Source organism: Macaca thibetana, chromosome 2 (assembly GCF_024542745.1).
Source record: "Macaca thibetana thibetana isolate TM-01 chromosome 2, ASM2454274v1, whole genome shotgun sequence".
NCBI classification, from domain to species: domain Eukaryota; kingdom Metazoa; phylum Chordata; class Mammalia; order Primates; family Cercopithecidae; genus Macaca; species Macaca thibetana.
This window is the reverse complement of record NC_065579.1, coordinates 102,187,200-102,210,152: the sequence shown is the minus strand read 5'-3', so window position 1 is coordinate 102,210,152 and position 22,953 is coordinate 102,187,200. Positions and strand designations below refer to the sequence as shown.

Genomic DNA, 22,953 nt, shown 5'->3' with positions numbered 1-22,953 from the left:
ACTTGAAGAAACATTTCTTCATAAAAGATACATAAATCGCCAAGAAACACATGAAAAGATGCTTAGCATCATTAATCATTAGAGAAATGCAAATCAAAACCACAACAAAATATCACTTCATACTCATTAGGATGGCTAGTATGAAAACAAGAACAGAAATTAGCAAGTTTTCAAGAGGATGTGGAAAAATCAGAATCCTTGTGTACTGCTGGTAGGAATGTAAAATGAAAGTGCTATGGAAAATAGTATGGTGGCTCCTCAAAAAATTAAAAACAGAATTATTGTAAGATACAGCAACCCAACTTCTGGATATATGCCCAAAGGAATTGAAATCAGGGACTTGAACAGATATTTGTACACTCATGTTTGTAGCAGCATTATTCACAGTGGCCAAAAGATGGAAGCAACCCAAATGTCCCGTCAACACATGGAATGAATAAGCAAAAATGTGGTACGTTCATATAATGGAACGTTATTTAGCCTTAAAAAGGAAGGAAATTCTGATATGATACAACATGAATAAACCTTGAAGACACTGTGCTAAATGAAAAAAGCCAGTCACAAAAGTACAAATTTGTATGTGGTACCTAAAGTAGTCAAATTTACAGAAATTAATATACTCCATTTATATGAATTTCCTTTAGTAGTCGGATTTACAGAAACAAAGTAGAATGGTGGTTCCCAGGGACTGGGAGAGACGGGGAATGGAGGTGTTGTTGCTTAATGGGTACAAAGTTTCTGATTTGCAAGATGAAAAAGTTCTGGAGATGGATGGTGATGATGATTGCACAACAATGTGAATGTACTTAATACCACTGAACTGTACACGTAAAAATTGTTAAAATGGTAGAAATAAACAAATGCAGCTCATTTATTTAAAGTAAAAATTTCAAAGTAACCATCATTTATGTCACAGATCTCTTCAGGATTAAAGGGATGCTTTATATGTTAGGTATCTTGTGGGTTTATTCTGGTTTGTCCAGTTGCAGAGAGAAATGCACAAATATGTAAACATTGCTTAAATGCTAAGCAGTTATAGGGAACATTTTGTAAGAACAGATACAATATTGGTTAAATTCCATGAGGAGGTTGAGTGAGAACTGAGGAAATTTGAAATTCGAGCTTGAAATCTCCATTTGGATGTAGAATTGACATTTCAAATTTGAAATATTTTAAACTGAATTCATGATTGCCCCACCCCAAAATCAAAACAAAGAAGAAAAAAAACACCTGCCTCCCTATCTCATTAAATTGAAATTCTGTCCTAGTTGTTCAGGCTAAACATTTGGTTTCCCTGTCCTCTTCTGTTCGTCTCACACCCCACACCCAGTTTGTCAGAAAAAGATGTTTGGAACCTGACCACATCTCGCCACCTCCACTGCTCCCTCCCTGATTGGACCACCATCATTAACCTTGACTACTGTAGTAACTCCCCAAATTAGTCTGTCTGCTTCCATTTGCTTGCTCCCTGCAGCATATTCTTAAAAACATCTACAGTGGTCCTGTACATTGATCATGCTGTTCTTTTGCACAGAACCCTCCAGTGGTTTCCCATCTCAAAGTAAAAGCCAAAGTCCTTTTGAAATACCACAAGGCCCTATGATGTCCTTGTCATCTTTCTGACCAGATCTTTTCTTAGTTACCCCTTTGCTTACTTTGCTTCATGGTGTTCTTGCTACTGTTCCTTGAACAAGCCAGGTGGGCATCTGCCTTGAGCTCTGAGCACTATATGTTTTCTCTGCCTGGAATGTTCTTCCCTCTGATATATTCATGATTGACTCTTCACTTTCTCAATGAGTACTTCTCAACTATCTTTTTTAACATTGCACCCCTTCTATTTTTTCATCCCACTGTTCTACTTGAATTTTCTTTGTGGCATTTGTCATGCCACTTTCTGATAATTTGTATAGTTTACTTATCTGCCTTTCCCCATCAGAAGAAGATATTATAGAAACAAATTTTATGAGAGGGACAGGGTTTTTGTTTTGGTCACTGTTGTGGCCCAGCACCTAGAACACTGTCTGATGGATAGTAGATCCTCTGTAGCTATTGAATGAATAATCTTTAATATCTATTTGCTTCCGGCTTCACATGGGAAAAGAAACTTAAAAACAAGACCAGATACAATTGCAATAATTCTTGCCAGGTTATTGGTGCATATCTTTCTGGAAATATGTTATCTGTCGTGAATTTATCTAAATTTTGAGAAAGCTGTGGATAGAGCACCTACTAACTTTGATTTCTTAGGCAAGTTGTTTGCCCTCTTTGAGGCTAAGATTCCTGCTCTGTAAAAGGAGAGCTCAATAAAAATAGTTGTTTGCCTGAAGTGACAGAAATTATTTTCAGTGCTTTGCAACCTCGTTGAAGGGGTTAATATTTAAATATAAGATGATATTAGAATGATGATTAATGTCCACATAGAAAGTCCTTACAGTTCAACCCATTATATACTTTTGTTAATGAATCATTCTGTTTGACCATCAGCCCCTTTTCCTACTTAATTGATTGTGTAACAGTATTTTAATTGGATGTAACTGGAGCATATCGGTCCATTGTGAAGCAGAAATACTCTGTTTCTAGAGGACAAAACTGGAGGTGAAACTTCAAAAGTGAGCTCCAGGCAGACTGAAAGAGTTTTTTTGTTTTGTTTCTTGTGAAAAAATTAACTTAGGACTCTCACTGCAAAAAACTGGCAAGCCTGGCCCTCCAGTGGGTTTTCAGCAATTTAAAATGAAATGAGAAGATGTAAAACTGTGTCAACTGTAAACTTAAGTATTAACATTAGATTCCTTAGAGGTTTTAATTGAAGGATTTTGCTTTCTATTTAACAAATTAATATTTCTGGTCTTCAGTTTTTCTGTGTAAAACGAACAGGCATTCTGCTATTTCTGCTGCTGTTAGTGCTGAGCAACAGAGATACAGTGTGTTCTGCGGAAGGTGATAGCTTTTTAGACATTTAGAGATTAACATGTGCCTTCTGATTTATTTTCTTTGGATTAAACGTCTTTCATTTTTTCTTCACTCTTTCCTATTATGTAGATTTATGCTGTTTTTAATGGCCAATATTTGGATCAGAGTCTAGTCAGGAGACAGAAGCTACACCATAATTTGAACAGAGAATTTACTATAGAGGTAAAGAGAACTCTAAAGAATACAGGAATGACAGATACAGGGAATAGTCACTACCCTTAGGGCTGGGGCAGAGTATACAAAGAAATACCAAATTTGGAAAAGTACGCCCCCCCCGCCCCCCACCCCCAAAGCTGATTACATATCTTGGGGGAAGTCTCCATTTGGTAGTAAAGATGTTTGCTGAGTTGCCGCAGGTCAGGGTGATGATGTAGGGCAAGCAAACCCCCAAACTGGGGCTTAACCCAGGAGGGTTCTTGGCTTTGCCAAGAAAGAATTTAAGGGTGAGCCAGTAGTGAGAGAAAGAAACTTTTATTGAACCAATACTGCTTCTTGCTGAGCAGGGGTAACCCATAGGCAGTGTGCCCAGAATTGCTGCCTGTGGGCTGCTAACTAGCTGTTTATATTTGTTATTAATTATATGCTAATTAAGAGGCAGGTTATTTAGAACTTTCAGGAAAAGGGGCTGGAAGTTTCTGGAATCAGATAAGGTAACTTCTAGGCTGTTGCCATGGCATTTGTAAACTGCCATGGCACTGGTAGGAGTGTCTGTATGCTAATAAACCATGAGGGCAGCTAGTGGTTACTTTTGTCAGCATCTGCTGGTTTCAGCCAGATCTTGTTCCAATCAGCAGGGTGTGACAGGAAATTAAGTCCTGCTGGTTTCCTACCTCAAAGGTAGTTAAGCAGGAAGCTGTACTTGGGGGTGCTACGGCGTCACCAGCAAGCCTGTTTGAGGCACTGGTGGAACTTGCCTGGGAAGATTTCCATGGGAGTGCCCACTAAAGCTTGTTGGGATGAGCACCATGGAAGTAAGAAGATGGAAAAGCACACTAGAACCGGGAAGAGAAACCCCTTCCTTCCATGCCCTCTACTAAGCTTAGTATCATCATGCCAGCTGTCTAGGAAGAAATGTTTACATTATTATAAGCAGGGCAATGAAAGGTAGATTTGGAATTGAGAGGCAATATATTGATTTCTTGCACAGCCTATTATTTTGACTACTTAGCTTCCATACGCACTTTACACACATTTGAGCTCCCATATAACAATGAAACAACTCGTTTCCACCTAACAAGATACAGCTATATCAGAGGGTGAAACTCTTACCCTTGTTCTAAAATGAGGAATGAGGACATGCTCAGCCCTGATAGTCACTGTATCCATTGCTGGCTATGCTTTTGTTTGTTTGTTTGTTTTTGTAATAGAGTCGGGGTTTCGCTGGGTTGCCCAGGCTAGTCTCAAACTCCTGAGCTCAAGCAATCCTCCGGCCTCAGCCTCCCAATGTCCTGGAATTATAGGTGTGAGCCACTGTGCCCATCCTGCTGGCTGTTTATCAGTCCTCAAATAGAAGTTCCAGCGGCAGAGGGCCAAAGTCATGTGATGGGAGCTGGGGGCTTGGAGTTCTGAGGGAAGAGGAGTGAAATATTGGGGGATGTGGCAGTATCACTGACAGTGAGGTTTTTTGGAAACTTTTTTGGTCTGATTTGTGAGATTGATATTGTCCTTAATGATAAGGAAACAGAAAATGGCAGAAGTGAAAACTGAAAATGGCAAAGTAAAAAAACTGTCTTCTCTATGGTGGAGAATCTGTTTCAGGAAAGGTGAAAGAGACTAGAAAGAGGCTAGAGCACCAAAACATTAGAATTGAGTTTGTACGTCAAATTGAACTTTTCTATGATAAGAGTAATATTCAAGAGTTTGTTAACCTACTGAAAGAACTAGCCTTACCTGGAGAACTGACTCAGAAGTTGTGATTTTGAATTTATACAAGTTGAAAAGTCATGAGAATCTTACATTGGCGCTAATGTCCTCTTGATGTATTGAAGTGGTAGTAGTAAGAAGACTGACAGACTTGGTAAAAAGAATGTGATCTTACTGTTCACCAACTTGCCAGCTATTCTGAAGAAAGTCGGTATTGAAGATTGTCTTCCTATAGAAGTTGGATATAATGAAGTATCATTTAAAGGATGTGACTGTTACAGAAATTTACTTCTTGTAAGAATAAAAATACAACATATATGGGGTTACAACTGATCAAAAAAGAGATCACAGCAATTGGACCCAGTAAGTACCACCACAGAAAGAGAAACAGTTGCCAAATATGAAATAGTGGATGGTACACCAGTAAAAGGTGAATCAGTTCCAATAAGACTGTTGTTAGCAGGATATGACCTAACTCCAACAATGAAAGTTATGAACAAAAAAGTTTCAGTAAGGTACTTTTTGAATTTAGTGCCTGTTGATGAGGAAGACAGAGGGTACTTTAGGTAGCAGATCATTTTATGGAGAAAAGCTCCTGTAAAACTGAGGAAACAGAATAAACTTTCACCAGTGATTTGAACCTCCAGAATCACAAGCATCTGCTGAATAGCCTGAAATATACTGAATACGATGAAAAAGAAAAACAAAACTGTCATCATTGAGATTAAGTTAAACAGGTTAAAGATGACTGCAGCATGTGGAGGGGCAAAATGGCCATAACTCTGCCTGGGCACGGTGGCTCACGCCTGTAATCCCAGCACATTGGGAGGCTGAGGCAGGCGGATCACTTCAGATCCCAAGTTCAAGACTAGCCTGGCCAACATGATGAAACCCCATCTCTACTAAAAATGCAAAAAGTTAGCTGGGCATGGTGGTATGTGCCTGTAATCCCAGTTACTTGGGAGGCTGAGGCAGGAGAATTGCTTGAACCCAGGAGGCAGAGGTTGCAGTGAGCGAAGATCGCACTGCTGCACTCCAGCCTGGGCAACAGAGCAAGACTCCATCTCAAAAAAAATAAAATAAAAATGGCCAAAACTCAATTTATATTCATCTTCCTTTATCTTACAGCACTACATTTATTTCATGATATAGCAAAATGTCTTCATGTATATACATTTCTTTTTATTTATTTATTTATTTTTATTTTTAATTTTTTTTGAGACGGAGTCTCACGCTGTCACCCAGGCTGGAGTGCAGTAGCGCAATCTTGGCTCACTGCAAGCTCTGCCCCCTGGGTTCATGCCATTCTCCTGCCTCAGCCACCTGAGTAGCTGGAACTATAGGCTCCCACCACCACGCCTGGCTATTTTTTTTTTTTTTTTTTGTATTTTTAGTAGAGACCGAGTTTCACTGTGTTAGCCAGGATGGTCTCAATCTCCTGACCTCGTCATCCACCTGCCTCGGCCTCCCAAAGTGCTGGGATTACAGACATGAGCGACCGTGCCTGGCCACTTTTTTTTGTTTTTCCTTGAAAATCGCAGTTTGCCCAGGCTGGAGTGCAATGGTGTGATCTTGGCTCACTGCAACCGCTGCCTCCCAGGTTCAAGTGATTCTCCTGCCTCTCAGCCTTCCAAGTAGCTGGGACCACAGGTGCGTGCCACCACGCCCGGCTAATTTTTATATTTTTAGTAGAGACGGGGATTCTCCAGGCTGGTCTTGAACTCCTGACCTCAGGTGATCCACCTGCTTGGCCTCCCAAAGTGCTGGGATTACAGGTGTATGAGTCACCATGCCCAGCCACCTTCATGTATATACATTTTTAAAAGTGCTTTCTTTGAAATGCTCGAATTTCCTTAAACTGCCTTTTTTTTTTTAACTGCACCCTTTGATGATAAGCATTCAGATATGCATCAGCATAAGCATTAAAGATTTTCATGTGGAAGAAAACAAAGTTCCACTGACTAGCTTGTTAACGAAAGTTGTATTATAAATCTAATTTCGAGCCGGGTGTGGTGGCTCACACCTGTAATTTCAGCACTTTGGGAGGCTGAGTTGGGTGGATCACGAGGTCAAGAGATCAATGACCATCCTTGCCAACATGCTGAAACCTTGTCTTTACTAAAAATACAAAAATTAGCCGGGTATGGTGGCGCACGCCTATAGTCCCAGCTACTTGGGAGGCTGAGGCAGGAGAATTGCTTGAACCCGGGAGGCGGAGGTTGCAGTGAGCTGAGATCTTGCCACTGCACTCCAGCCTGATGACAGAGGGAGACTTGATCTCAAAAAAAAAAAAAAATTAGCTGGGTGTGGTGCACATGGCTGTAATCCCAGCTACTCAGGAGGCTGAGGCAAGAGAATCACTTGAACCTGCAAGGCAGAGGTTGCAGTGAGCCAAGATCGCACCACTGCACTTCAGCCTGGGCAACAGAGTGAGACTCGGTCTCAAAAAAAACAAAACTAAACTAATTCTAACTTATAGTAATGGGAAGAAGGAAAGAAGAAAATGGTTAGAATATACAAATAAATATCAAATATAATAGAGAAAGTTCATTATTCTCATTTCTGTGATTGGTAATGAGGCCATAGTTGATATCTAGGCTTCTTTCTTCAGTTACCTATTTCATGTTTCCCTTGCCCTCAGCATGAACCTCAGCTGATTGAGGTTCTTTACCTGGTGAAATGACTCAAACTTTTATTCCCTCATTAGTCCAGTCCTTTTTTGGTTGCTGTAGTTTTCCATTAATCTTTATTTTTGGCATGGAAGTATTAAGAGGTGCCTTAGATAATCCCTTGGGTTTCAGACATAGTCCTCCTTGCTTTCACTGTGTAGCAGCAACCCAGTTTCCCCTTGACAATTGGGCTCAATCTTTCCCAACCAGTAGGTTCAGCCTGTTGGTTCAGTGGTGTAAGGAGTCCCAAATAGCCAAGTGGCAGTCTCATCTTCTAATGCAATTAAACCATTGTTGTGTATGCTAGTAGATATATTTCCTGCTTAGGGACTAACACTTCCAAGCCAGCAGAACTCAGTTGTTAGGAGTGAAAGCAAAAATTCAGTGAGTAGATTGCTAGATATAATAGTGAGTGGAGCCACACACATTTCTACCCTTTGATTCCCAGACCTGCATATTCTGACTGTGGGAGGAAACAGCACCATGTAAGGGGTCTCTGATTGAAATCATTACCCCATCCTTTCAGGGTGCTGTCTCCCTGAAACTGTAACTTAGTCTTCAGTAATCAATTCCCTATTTTAATTAGGCCAACCATTCTGTGTGTTTGGGTGTGACAATACCAGTTAGGTCCATAGACATGAGCCCATTTCTGCATTTCTTTACTATGCAATGACTTTCTTGGTCAGGAGCAATGCTGTGTGGGCTTGGCATGGTGGCATATGCCTGTAACCCCAGCACTTTGGGAGGCCGAGGCAGGAGGATCACTTGAGTCGAGGAGTTTGAGAGCAGCCTGGGTAACATAGTAAGACCTCGTCTCTATTTAAAAAAAATTTTTTTTTTTTGGCCAGGCATGGTGGCTCACACCTGTAATCCCAGCACTTTGGGAGGCCAAGGTGGGCAGATTGCCTGAGGTTAAGAGTTAGAGACCAGCCTTGCTAACATGGTGAAACCCCATCTCTACTAAAAATTTAAAAAAAAATTAGCTGGACGTGGTGGCGCACGCCTGTAGTCCCAGCTACTTGGGAGGCTGAGGCAGGAGAATTGCTTGAACCCAGGAGGCAGAGGTTGCAGTGAGCCAAGATCGTGCCACTGCACTCCAGACGGGGCGATAGAAGGAGACCTCGTCTCAAAAAAAAGAAAAAAAAATTTTTTTTTTTTTTTTTAAAGAAACAGGCCGGGCGCGGTGGCTCAAGCCTGTAATCCCAGCACTTTGGGAGGCCGAGACGGGCGGATCATGAGGTCAGGAGATCGAGACCATCCTGGATAACCCAGTGAAACCCCGTCTCTACTAAAAAATACAAAAAAAAAATTAGCCGGGCGAGGTGGCGGGCGCCTGTAGTCCCAGCTACGCGGGAGGCTGAGGCAGGAGAATGGCGTGAACCCGGGAGGCGGAGCTTGCAGTGAGCTGAGATCCGGCCACTGTACTCCAGCCTGGGCGACAGAGCCAGACTCCGTCTCAAAAAAAAAAAAAAAAAAAAGAAACAGCCGCAATGCTGTGTGGAATGTCATGGTGGTAGATTGGGCACTTCTATATAAGTTCATGGGTGGTGGAACTGACAAAAACATTATAGGCAGAGAAGGCTAATCTGTGTCCCGAATACATGTCTATTCTAGTGAGGACAAATCTCTTCCCTCACCCTTGCCCTCATTCCCCATAATAGAAGTCCAGCGTAATCAGCTTGCCACCAGGTGGTTAGCTAGCCTCTGGGAAATGGTGCATATTCAGGGCTCAGAGCTAGTCTGTGCCATTAACAGATTAGACATTTAGCAGTAGCTTTAGTCGGGTCAGCCCTATTTAGGGGAAGACCATGTTGTTGAGCCCATGCACAGCATTCATGATCATTTTTTCTTTGGGTTTATTGAGCAAGCCCTCTGTTAGCTGTGGAAAGTGTCTAACATTGATATTCATGAAGTACATCATTTTTTCAGCTTGCTTATTAAGAGCCTCCTCTACAGTGAATGCAAATGATTATTCACATGGTACACAAATATCTTCACAGTCTGTGCCTGTTCTGAGAGTTTCATCTGCATATCTTTCCCCCAGATTTCCTTGTCACCATTTCCTTCCAAATTCCTAATTAGCCAACAAAATCCTTAATAATTGTTCATAAATCTGTGTAAATCTCTGCTTCTGGCCATGTCTTACCTCAGACAAAAGGGAAAACCAAATGTACCCCTCAAAGTTCTGCCCTCTGAAGGGAAGATTTTTCTTCATCACCGCTTTTCATCACTACCTCTTTAAATGGGGCTGTGGTGCTGCAGCTGTCTACTTTTGGACGATACTGGCATGTTGTGCAGAGCTATGTGTAAACCAGACTTGAGTTTTTTCTTTCCCTAGTCAGCTGGTCATGTGGAGCTCTCAGAAGGCCATTGACTTGGATTGAGGGAGAGGAAGCAATGCAACAGGAGTCAATGCTGAAGTCTGAGCTACCTGCTATGTAACTTACTCATATTTTTGGACCTGCTTGAAATTTTTTTTTTTAAACATATTTTTCACTTGATGATAGATCGTGCTGCACATACCAAGCTAGACTACATAGGTTGGATAACATCTAGTTCATGATGAGAAGCTCAGGCCACGTGGTCACATTATGTCCCATGGTTAGGCTTTTGGTCTCTGCCAAGACCGAGTAGCAAGCCTGAAACTATTTTTTTGAAAGGCAAATACTTTTCTGCAAAAGAGGGCATAGATTTTCTCAAAATTCTAGAAGTGTGGGCTATGATTCTCTTATTCTTGCTTGCTAAAGGCTCCATTCAGCATCCCTATTTGCCATGGACACTTCAGGTATCATTGGATCTGCTGGATCATAAGGCCCAAATAGCAGAGCAACTTGAACCACAGCTTGAACCTGCTTGAACCACAGCTTGAACTTGAATCTTCTCTTGCTCTGAAACCCACTCTAAACTGTCAGCCTTGTAGGTAACTTTGTAGCTGGGTTGAAGCCTACCAAACATTGTACCCTCTTTCTCTTTGTTGGTGATGTTAATTACAGCAACTTAATCACCTTGGAAGGGAAGTTTTGACATGTTTTGAACAATTGAATCCTGACATTTCATTGCTGCAGTGGGTCTCTGAATTTTTGTGGGGTTCATCTCGCATCAACTAGTTTGTGTATGTCTTACTAAAGCATCTAATGTATTTGCTATTTGCTGTTTATCAGACCCAATTAGCATAATGTCAGTATAGTTGACTAGTGTGTGTGTATGTGCTTATTTATTTATTTTTTGGAATGTCACGATATCAAGATCTCTGTGGGCTACATTATGGTAGGAGAATGGCGTAGCCCTGAGGCTAGATTCATAGGCACATAAAAAGCAGGTAAAAGTAATGTGCTTCTGGTGGTTCTTGCAGATTTGTATGAAGAAAAAGGCATTATTCAGGTTAATAGCAGTCTACCAAGTGCCGTGACCCATGTTGATTTGCTCCAGGAAAGATGCTGTATCTGGGGCATCAGCTGCAATTGGAATCATCACCAGGTTAAGTTTATGATAGTCCATGAGTTTATGATAGTCACTAAGATCCATCTGACTTCTGCACAGGACAAACTGGCAAGTTAAATCAAGATATAATAGGTATCCCTACCCTGTTTCTTTCAAGTCTTTGATGGTAGCATTAATTTAAGCTCTTTAATTCTTGAGATGTGGTATTGCTTCTGGCTTAATATCTTAGTAGGGAGGGGAAGTTCTGGGGGCGTCCACGTAGCCCTTACTATTAAAATGACTCTTATCAGTTGGGTCAGAAAGCCAATATGGGACTTCTGCCAATAGCCAAGTATGTCTGTTCCAAGTATTTATTCAGGAACTGAGGAGATAACAACAAAGTAGGTCCATTGTACTATGGGGTCCCCTGTGAGGTGGACTTGAGCTAAGCATTTCATCTATTACCTAACCACTGTCAGCACTCACTTTGACTGATAGGCCACAGTAGCATTTTGGGTCCCTAGGAATTAGTAATCTCCGAAAGGTCTGGGTATTTCCTTTTCTCTAATCCATAGTCACTCTAGTAAATGGCCTTTGGGGAAACTTGGATGAGGATTTACAGTATGTACTTGTACTTGTGGTAACGCTACAGGTTATTCCTCAGGGGACCTGGGCTTGTTGATTGACTTGGGTCTGGAAATTAGATGAGAGGTCAAAACTTTTCTAGTCAGGTTTTTACTACCAGAGCTGGAGTTTTTTTCAGTTGTACAGATGAATCTGTTTTGGTAGGCTGCTTGTGGAATACTGTGATCAATTACTGCCAAAGATCCTGGTGGGCCAAGGTGTTCTGATTACCAGTACAACTCTACTGTCTTTATAGTAGATGTTCCCACCTTGTCTTTGGTGATTACATGCTGCTACTTGGCCTCTGTTATTAGAGGATCCTGTTACTCCTTTGAATCAGGGAACCCACTTAGTGGTGGCATTTCCCATGGCCAACCTGGGGGTTGTGACAGAGACCTTAGGGACTGTAAAACCTAAAATGTTTATCTGTGTCCCTTTATAAATAAAGTTTGCCAACCCATGTCTAGAGGAACAGGGACACACTGCAAAGGGGAGCAACCACAGAGCTTTTCAAGGATGAAGGTGATCCCCTCACTAATGCATTTCTGTTTTGTTGTTGTGTTTTTTTTTTTTTTTTTTTTTTTTTGGAGACACGGTCTCACTCTGTCGCCCAGGCTGGAGTACAGTGGCATGATCTTGGCTTACTGCAACCTCTGCCTCCTGGGTTCAAGCAATTCTCATGACTCAGCCTCCCAAGTAGCTGGGATTACGGTTGTGCACCACCACACCTGGCTAATTTTTGTATTTTTAGTACAGTCAGGGTTTTACCATGTTGACCAGGCTGGTCTTGAACTCCTGTTGTCAAGTGATCCACCTGGCTCAGCCTCCCAAAGTGCTGGGATTACAGGTGTGAGCCATCATGCCCAACCTCACTAATGGATTTCTTAATGCCTGAGTGAAAGGATTATTTTCTGGGCTTTTTTGTGCAACGTAGGTTACACATGAAAAATCCATTTCAACATTTCTATCTCCCTAAGCTTTTGAATTGCCTCTTCTACATCTTGCTAGGGAAGCTTTGGCATCTCTACCTCATTAAACATAGTGGACTCTTTTTTTAAAAAAAAGTTTTATTTGTTTATTTAGAGACAGGGTCTCACTCGGTCACTCAGGCTGGAGTGCAGTGGCGTGATCATAGCTCACTGTAACCTCAAACTTCTAGGCTCAAGTAGTCCTCCTACCTCAGCCTCCTGAGTAGCTGAGGCTACAGGCATGTGCCACAGTGACTGACTAATTTTTTATTTTTTGTGGAGATGGGGTCTCTGTATGTTGCTCATTCTAGTCTTAAACTTCTGGGCTCAAGCCTCCTGCCTTGGCCCAGATTACTGCTGAGATTACAGGTGTGAACTGCACCCAGGTCTTTTGTTGTTGTTGTTTTGTGGGGGTTTTTTTGGTAAGTTTTTAAAGTCCTGTTTATTGAAGTATGAATTTACATTCAGTAAAATTCACCCAAAGATTTGACAAATGCATAGTCATACCATACTCAAGATGCAGAACCATTGTAGAATCATTCTAACAATTCTCTCCTGCCGCTTTGTAATCAACCCCTTTTTGATCCCAAGGAACTAATTGACCTGCTTTTCTGTCAAAAGTGTCAAATTTAATCACTAAAATGACCTGCAGTATCATGGGAAAATGTGTAAGCATATAAAATACACAAACCAATTTTTTTTGTATTTTATTTATTTATTTTTTGAGATGGAGTCTTGCTCTGTCACTCAGGCTAGAGTGCAGTGGTGCGATGTCGACTCACTGCAACCTCTGCTTCCAAAGTTCAAGTGATTTTTCTGCCCCAGCCTCCCGAGTAGCTGGAACTATAGGCATGTGCCACCATGCCTGGCCAATGTTTGTATTTTTAGTAGAGACTGGGTTTCTCTTTGTTGGTTAGGCTGTTCTCGAACTCCTGACCTCGTGATCCGCCCGCCTCAGCCTCCCAAAGTGCTGAGATTACAGGCATGAGCCACCATGCCTTGCCAGGGACACATGTTTTCATAGGAAGTTGGTGTAGAGAGATGTGTTTACAGGAACAAGTACATTCAGTATGATAATAAATCAAGTGTTGTGGGAGGTAGAATACTGAAAATATTCAGTATTCTGAATTTATAGTATTCTGAGTTTACAGCTCAGCTACTGCCAGCTTAACCTGTATTATGGTCTCAGAGTAGTATCCTGCACCTATGGCCACTCTGAGACACATCCAGCAGAATTTCTGGTTGAAGCAAAACAAGTGTGCTATGTGATCTTAAAGTTATCTCCTTCCTGCTGGAGACTTCCTTCAAATGCCTTGGTGTTTTCAAATATTGTTAGAGGGCTAAACTCAAAGTCTTCCAAACATTGTAGGGATGTCAAATATAATTATTTTTGTTTTTTTAATTGAGATGTGTTTAAAGCCTTTTTTTTTTTTTTTTTTTTTTTTGGTGACCGAGTCCTGTTTTGTCACCTAGGCTGGAATGCAGTGACACGATCTGGGCTCACTGCACCCTCTGCCTCCCGAGTTCAAGCAGTTCTCCTGCCTCAGTCTCCTCAGTGGCTGTGATTACAGACATGCACCATCACACCTGGCTAATTTTTGTGTTTTTAGTAGTGATGGAGTTTCACCATGTTGGTCAGGCTGGTCTTGAACTCTTGGCCTCATGTCATCCATGGGCCTCAGCTTCCCAAAGTGCTGGGATTATAGGCGTGAGCAACCGCACCCAGCCTAAAATATTATTTTAAATCAGGAAAGGTTAGTGGGCTTTTTGCTAGTTTAATACAGTGGAGAAAGACGCTAATATGGTTGGATATGAACATTTGGATCTGTTTAATTATAAAAAATGGAGTTGGCTGAAAATCTGAGAAAGGAGTAGGCTTTCCCCTGTCACTTTTTTTTATTGAAATACTTGTATTTTTATTTTGAAAGATTTTTTTTCTTCTTTGTTTTTGGAGACAGGGTCTTGGTCTGTTGCCCGGGCTGGAGTGCAGTGGTTCTAACATAGCTCACTGCAATCTTGAAATCCTGGCTCAAGCAATCCTCCCACCTCAGCCTCCAAAGTAACTGGGATGACAGGTGTGCACTATCATGCCTGGCTAATTTTTAAAAATTTTTTTGTAGAGGTTGGGGTCTTGCCATGTTGCCCAGGCTGGTCTCTAGTGCTTGGGCTCAGGCGATCCTCCTGCTTCCACCTCACAAAGTGCGATGATTACAGGTGTGAGCCGCCATGCCCAGCTTATTTTGAAGTAATTTCAAATTTATAGAAAAGTTGAAAGAACTTTATACATTTTTCCAGATTCAGCAATCAATACGATTTTACCACAACTATTTTAGCATTCTGTAAGATACGTATATATATGAATATACACATATTTTCCTTGTCACCTTTGTTTTATCTATTAATCTAAGATGTTCCCACATGCGTTACTTATAGTGTCAGTAGTAATTGGTATCCCTGTGAGCATTAAAAAAAAAAAAGATAAAAACAAAACAGTGGTAATTGGCAGGGCACAGTGGCATGTACCTATAATCCCTGCTACGTGGGAGGCTGATGTGGGAGGATCACTTCAGGCCAGGAGCTCAGTCAAGTCTGCAGTGAGCTATGATTATGCCTGTGAATAGCTACTGCACTCCAGCCTAGGCAACAAAGTGAGACCCCCATCTCTAAAAATAAATAGAAAAAAAAAGTTTTTAATTAAAAAAAAAACCTGTCAATAGTAAATGAAAATATCACATTCAGACATTTTCCCCTTTCTTTTCTGTGAAGCACCTTTGCCAGCATTAATTTTTCTTAATTTTTATTGTGATACCATTTTAACATCTTTATGATTAAGTTTACCTCTTAATGAGATACTATATTGTGTATTTTTTCATTTTTCACACAGCTAAGCTTCTATCCCAAAAGCATAATGAAGCCTGAACTTTGTCTTGAATTTCTTGACTTTCTTCAAGGAATGGGGAGAGGGAAGAATGGGGCTGGAGGAGGCTGGAAGAGTGAGCCTGCACTGGAGTATATTGGGATTTGGACTAACAGACTTTTGAAATTGAAGAGGAGTTTAGAGACCAAATACTAGCACAGCCGTTAGTAAAGACCCCCAAAGAGCTTTTGTTTATGAGGGTTATATCTATTTATCAAATTAAAACTAGAGAAACCTTAAAAATACTTATTATCTCATTAAAAAAAGTAATATAAACAATATTTTTAATGAGAAGTATAGTTTCAAAAATGAAAGAGGTTAGTAAGAAGAGTGGTAGTGTTTTTGCCTTTTTTTTTTTTTTTTTTTTTTTTTTTTTTTTTTTTGAGACGGAGTCTCACGCTGTTGCCCAGGCTGGAGTGCAGTGGCGCAATCTCGGCTCACTGCAAGCTCCGCCTCCTGGGTTCATGCCATTCTCCTGCCTCAGCCTCCTGAGTAGCTAGGACTACAGGCGCCCACCACCGCGCCCGGCTAATTTTTTTTTTGTATTTTTAGTAGAGACGGGGTTTCACTGTGGTCTCGATCTCCTGACCTTGTGATCCGCCCGCCTCGGCCTCCCAAAGTGCTGGGATTACAGGCTTGAGCCACCGCGCCCGGCCTTTTTTTTTTTTTTGAGACGAAGTCTTGCCCGGTTGGCCAGGCTGGAGTGCAGTGGCGCAATCTCAGCTCACTGCAACCTCTGCCTCCCGGGTTCAAACAATTCTCCTGCCTCAGCCTCCTGAGTAGCTGGGACTACAGGCACATGCCACCTATGCCCAGTTTTTTTTATTTTTATTTTTAGTAGAGACAATGTTTTACCACGTTGGCCAGGCAGGTCTTGAACTCCTGACCTCTTGATCCGCCTGCCTCTGCCTCCCAAAGTGCTGGGATTACAGGCGTGAGCCCGCTCCCGGCTGTGGTTTTGCTTTTAAAAATCTTTTTAATGTCTGTCTGAATAGAACACAGCTGTATTTTTATATCTGCCTCTGCATTCAGTCTGTCACAATATGTTGTTTGGGTTGCAGTGTATGAAGAAAATGCTTTTCACACAAATATGTAGTTAGGAAGAGGAATATTTTGACAGTTTTTTTCCAGGTAACTATGGATATCTTATTTGATTTGACATCAAAACTTCACAAATGTAGTTTCTTTTTTTCTTCTTCTTCCTTTTTTTTTTTTTTTTTTTTTAAGAGATAGGGTCTCATTATGTTGCCCAGGCTGATCTCAGATTAATTTCTGGGCTCTGGCCAGGCGCTGTAATCCCAGGACTTTGGGAGGCCGAGGCGGGTGGATCACCTGAGGTCAGGAGTTTGAGACCAGCTTGGCCAGCATGGAAAAACTCTACTAAAAATACAAAAAATTAGCCAGATGTGGTGGTAGCTGCCTGTAATCTCAGCTACTTGGGAGGCTGAGGCAGGAGAGTTGCTTGAACCCGGGAAGTGGAGTTTACAGTGAGCTGAGATTGTGCCGTTGCACTCCAGCCTGGGCAACAAGAGCAAAACTCTGTCTCAAAAAAAGGAAAAACAATTCCTGGGCTCAAGCAGTTCTCCCACCTCAGCCTCCCAAAGTGCTATGGTTTATAGGGGTGAACTACTGCACTCAGCCAAGTGGTAGTTTCTTAAAGGTTATTTGCAATGGGGAATCTGAAACCATATCAATGAACTTTTTGTACTGTTATTTAAAATCCATCAGTCTATCTTGCACTTGGAATGGATCATATGTGACAGAATCAGTCTAGTTTTGATATGTAGGTATCTACTTGATTAATTAGTTCTTTAAATGTTTAGCCATTGCCTTTTCTGTAAATGCCTTCAATTTCAGAGATAGAAAACTGAGCCCTGTCCCTTCCCCATTCTACTTTTATAGGAGAACCAAAGTCTCTAGGGATGGTCAGTGGTAGGGGTAAGGATTGTTTCTACTGCATTATGTAAATTGCTTCTTGTTTGGAATTTCATTTTCCATAGTTTTACTGAAATAGACTCTCTGAGTAGATTGCAATTATGCTAAAAAATTTATTCTGAAGGCTGTTGTTTCTACAGGGGAGTTTGCCTGCTTCTGCTGTGTGGTTTTTAGAACAAAATCTAGGTCAGCAGTATTGAATAAAAATGTGGGAGTGAACCTCTGGTCAAACATGCTCCTTAATAATACTGATGGCGGGGGAGTGGTGATTCTGAACTTTGCTGTTGAGATAGCTGCTCCAGGCTGTGCTGTACCCTGTGGAAGGGAATAACCAGCAAAATTCTGCATCTTAAAACCAGACTTGGGCCAGGCATGGTGGCTCACAGCTATAATTGCAGCACTTTGGGAGGCCAAGGCGGGCGGATCATCTGAGGTCAGGAGTTTGAGACCAGCCTGACCAACATGGTGAAACCATGTCTCTACTAAAAATGCAAAAATTAGCCAGGCATGGTGGCACACACCTGTAATCCCAGCTACTTGAGAGGCTGAGGCAGGAGAAACGCCTGAACCTGGGAGGTTGCAGTGAGTGGAGATCGTGCCACTGCACTCCATCTTAGGCGACAGAGTGAGACTCTGCCTCAAAAAAAAGAAGAAAAAACAAACAAAAAACAGACTTTCATGCTCCTTCTCCAGGAGGGGTGAGGAAAACGTACCCACTTCTCTGATTAAAAACTATTTTTTGATAAAGAGGTGGTTGTTTAAGAAAAAACAAACTATTTCTTTACAGTTTCTTACCAAGAGTAAGAAATATAAGCAGAATCACAGAGTTTTTAATGTTTATCTTAGAAATGATAGGCTGTTGTTTAAATTATTTTGGAATTCCTTATGCTTTGAAAAAAGAAAAAAGTATTATGTCACCAACCTTATGCTCTTTATACTAAATGCAAATCACTTTCCAAGAAGTGTGGTGTATAGTGTGAATTTAACTTACATCATTCAGTCCAAATAACAATCTTGTGATAATTTGATAGCCACTTGTTTATTGAATACTATTCTGTCCCATGCAGTGAGCTAGGCATTGTGAGGAAATAAAAGTAGTAAAAGCACAATATTTTCTTTTTAAACATTAATGAATTCACCTACTAACATGTGAAACAATGAACATTTTAATGATAAATAGAATACTTAAAGACTTTTTAGGACGGGCGCGGTGGCTCAAGCCTGTAATCCCAGCACTTCGGGAGGCCAAGACGGGTGGATCACGAGGTCAGGAGATCGAGACCATCCTGACTAACACGATGAAACCCCGTCTCTACTAAAAAATACAAAAAAAAAAACTAGCCGGGCGAGGTGGCAGGCACCTGTAGTCCCAGCTGCTCGGGAGGCTGAGGCAGGAGAATGGCGTAAACCCGGGAGGCGGAGCTTGCAGTGAGCTGAGATCTGGCCACTGCACTCCAGCCTGGGCGACAGAGCGAGACTCCGTCTCAAAAAAAAAAAAGACTTTTTAATTTTTTACAAAAAGACTAACAGGAAAACATATGCTTAAGGACTATAAATTCTTTCCTAGTAACAGTGATTGGTAAAAGAGCTAAGTAGTGGAAAGTAAGCATTAAAGTCATCAGAGAGGTTCTATGGAAGCTATGAGGCCCAAGTCGTGGCTTTGGAATTGGATCAGGGAGGAGACATTTCAAGCAGGGGATCAGTGATCTCATGAGCAAAGGCACAGGACAGAGTGGGGCACAGGCTCTAGCAGGAGCCATGAGGGGACGGCCTACTTACTACATGGCTTTCCTGTTGGAGTAGTAGGGAACAAGCCTGGCATGGGTTCATTTGATGGGTGAGGAAGGCTATTAGATTAGCATCTAACATTTGCCGTAATAATGTTTTGTGTTGTTGAAGCCCTAAACACATTGTCTTTATTAGCTTTGAAATAGATGGGTAGGTGCACCTTCTCTAAACACGATATGACTTGAAGATAGGTGGAATGTTCTTTACTTACCATAATCTTAGAACTGAACAAGTATCTTTAGAGGTCATTACTGTAACCAAGAGAGATGAAAGGGCTGTCCCAAATTTACATGGTCAGCCTGTGGCAAAGCCAGGATTAAGAACTCAAATATGGGCCTGGTGCGGTGGCTCATGCATGTAATCCTAGCACTTTGGGAGGTCAAATCAGGAGGAATGCTTGAGCCCAGATGTTCAACACCAGCCTGGGCAATATATGGAGACCCCGTCTCTACCCCCAAAATAATAATAATAAATTAGAAGGGCATAGTGGCACACATCTGTGTCCTTAGCTACTGGGGAAGCTGAGAGGGGAGGATTGCTTGAGCCCAGGAAGTTGAGGCTGCAGTGAGCTGTGATCACGCCACTATACCTGGGAAACAGTCAGGCCTTGTGTCAATTAACAATTCCCTTTATTTTCTCTCTCTCTCTGTGAGACAGAATCTAGCTCTGTCGCCCAGGCTGGAGTGCAGTGGCACAGTCTCGGCTCACTGCAACCTCCACCTCCCAGGTTCAAACAATTCTCCTGTCTCAGCCTCCCGAGTAGCTAGGATTACAGGTGTGCACCACCATGCCTGGCTAATTTTTGTATTTTTAGTAGAGACAGGGTTTTACCATGTTGGCCAGGCTGGTCTCTAACTCCTGACCTCAAGTGATCTGCCCGCCTCTACCTTCCCAAAGCGCTGTGATTACAGGCATGAGCCACCGCTCCCAACAGAGATCTTGTCTCAATAAACTAAAAGTAAGAACTCAAATATGTCTGCTGGTGCCCAGCTACTCTCTCCCTCCTTTCCATTTTTTAGAATATTTAATAATAAAAGAAGAAAAATGACCGAGTGCAGTGGCTCACGCCTGTAATCCCAGCACTTTGGGAGACAGAGGCGGGTGAATCACCTGTGGTAAGGAGTTCGATACCATCCTGGCCAACATGGTGAAACCTCGTCTCTACTAAAAATACAAAAATTAGCCAAGCATGGTGGCAGGCGCCTGTAATCCCAGCTACTCGGGAGGCTGAGGCAGGAGAATAACTTGAACCCGGGAGGCAGAAGTTGCAGTGAGCTGAGATCATGCCATTGCACTCCAGGCTGGGGTACAAGAGCGAGACTTCGTCTCAAAAAAAAAAAGAAGAAAAAGGAAAAGCTGTTCTTGAAGGTAGCCAAATGTTCTGAGATTGATTCCTAGCTTCAACCCGAGAACATCAGAAACATCTTTCTCCTATAATTTTCTGATTAATTTCACTGCAGTAATCCAGAATGAGGTTGTTTTATTACATTTGTGTTTTGTGATTTAAGAACTAAGACAAATATATTAATCCTATGAAAAAACATATTGCTTTTAATATTTTTACTAATTTAAAAAGGTGTTTATCCAAGTTTTATCACCTTTTCTTCCCCTCTGCTCAGTGTGTATGCCACTTTTGAACCTTCCTGAAGATGCTGTGGTTTGTTCTTTGATTCATTGTCATTTTTCTGGTTTAGACAAGTGACAAGTACTTTCGTCTACTTAAATGACCAAGTATTTCATCTTTCTAATAACTGCTGAGTCTTATTTGTAAGTTATGTTTTACCACGTTTTTGAGAATTATAAAGGTGAATGGATAAGTCAGAAGTCTCAGAATTAATTTTAAAATTAAAATGGGCTTTAGAAATTATGTAGCACAATTTTTTTTTTTTTTTTTGAAATTCTGGATGAGTAGTCTAGCTCTAACAGTCTTAAGGTCACACCCAAAGTTAAGTGGCAGAGTCAAAATTAGAGCCTGGATCTCCTGATTCTGTTTTCTTTCTTTCTTTTTTTTTTTTTTGAGATAGAGTTTCGCTCTTGTCACCCAAGCTGGAGTGCAATGGCGCGATCTTGGCTCACTGCAACCTCCACCTCCCAGATTCAAGCGATTCTCTTTCCTCAGCCTCCCGAATAGCGGGGCTTATAGGAGCCCGCCACCATGCCTGGCTAATTTTGTATTTTTAGTAGAGATGGGGTTTCACCACATTGGTCAGGCTGGTGCCAAACTTCTGGCCTCAAGTGATCCACCACATCGGCCTCCCAAAGTGCTAGGATTACAGGTGTGAGCCACCATGCCTGGCCTCTTTCTGTCCTTCTTCTCCTTCTTTGTCTCTCTCCCATCCTCCTTTATCCCCTTCTTTCCTCCCTACACCTTCTTTGGCTTCATTCTCAGGCAGTGTCTTTTAGGGTTGAGAAAGATGGCCACTGGCAGCTGTATTCTTAATTTTATATTCTGATATAAAATTCTTAATTTTTTTTGAGGTATATTCCTAGTTGTTGTTGTTGTTTTTTTTTTGGAGAGTAAGTCTCGCTTTGTCACTGTAGCTGGAGTGCAGTTGTGTGATCTCAGCTCACTGCATCCTCTGCCTCCTGGGTTCAAGCAGTTCTCCTGTCTCAGCCTCCTGAGTAGCTGGGACTACAGATGCACGCCACCACACCCTGGCTAGTTTTTGTATTTTCAGTAGAGACAGGGTTTCACGATACTGGTCAGGCTGGTCTTGAACTCCTGACCTTAGGTGATCCGCCCATCTCAACTTCCCAAAGTACTGGGATTACAGGCGTGAGCCACCATGCCCAGCCAGCTCAATTATATTCTTATGGTTCAATATCTAAAATGTCTGTATATCAAGTTTCTCCAAAAGGACTTTGGGCCTGCTTGAATCATAAGTCTACTTGTTTGGTGGAGAAAGCAAAACACCAGGAACAAATAGAGGAATGGGATGGTTCCTAGGGGTGAGTTTCCCTTTAGAAGGCATTCAGGCAGACAAATCTTAAGTTTCTATTTGGCCTTTGAAGCTCTAGCTGCCCTTTATGAAGAACTGCTGTCCTCCATAAATGTGTTTCATCCAAAGTGATATGCTCCTGGTTTTCCCATTGGAAAACCAATGGGAAGTTAGGGCCTGCCCATGGCCCTAACTTCTATTTTGCTTGCTATGTGTCTTCCCCACTTTGTCTCTTTCTCTGTTTCCCAGCTTCATTTAATTACATCCTTCTATATTTCTAGATTCAGTTAAGTTCTAGTCTCCTACAGGAAGATCCTAGATCATCCCACGACTGTATTATGTGACTGTTCTTTAAACTCCTATAATAGCACTTACTGCATTGTAGACACTTATCCTACATAAACCATAATGGTTATTGTAGGATTAGCAATAATTTAGCATGTTTCTCATAATTTCTAAGCACTTTCACATATCTTCTCTCAGCCTTATGAAGTAGGCATTAGATATGAAAACTAAAGCTTGCAGAGATTTACATCACTGGGCATGTCTTAAACTCTCAACTAGACTAATACTTGCTTCTGTGTTTTCATAGTGCCTAAGCATAGGGTAATGGTGGTGATGGTGGTGATCTAAGTTCCATGACAGCAGGACATTTCATCATTTGGTTTACTGCTGAATCACTAATGCCTGGAGTAGCGATTGACAGTAGGTGCTTAAATTGGTAAATGAATTATCTGGACAAATGTGGCATGGTTTAAACTTTAGAGGTTTGGATTAGGTGATCCTCTAGGTTCCTTTCACTTTAAAGTTCTGAGGTTACCACTGGGAAAAACAAAACAAAACAAAAAAAACAAAGAAAG

General features: G+C 41.5%; 1 protein-coding gene and 1 pseudogene across 44 annotated transcripts in view; both read left to right on the top strand.

The window, feature by feature from the left end:
• MAP4 (microtubule associated protein 4) overlaps nucleotides 1–22,953 on the top strand; it is a 231,400-nt gene that overhangs the window by 121,857 nt on the left and 86,590 nt on the right. The gene's annotated exons all lie outside the window — the stretch shown is intronic.
• LOC126947743 (vacuolar protein sorting-associated protein 26A-like) lies at nucleotides 3,641–7,123 on the top strand (annotated as a pseudogene).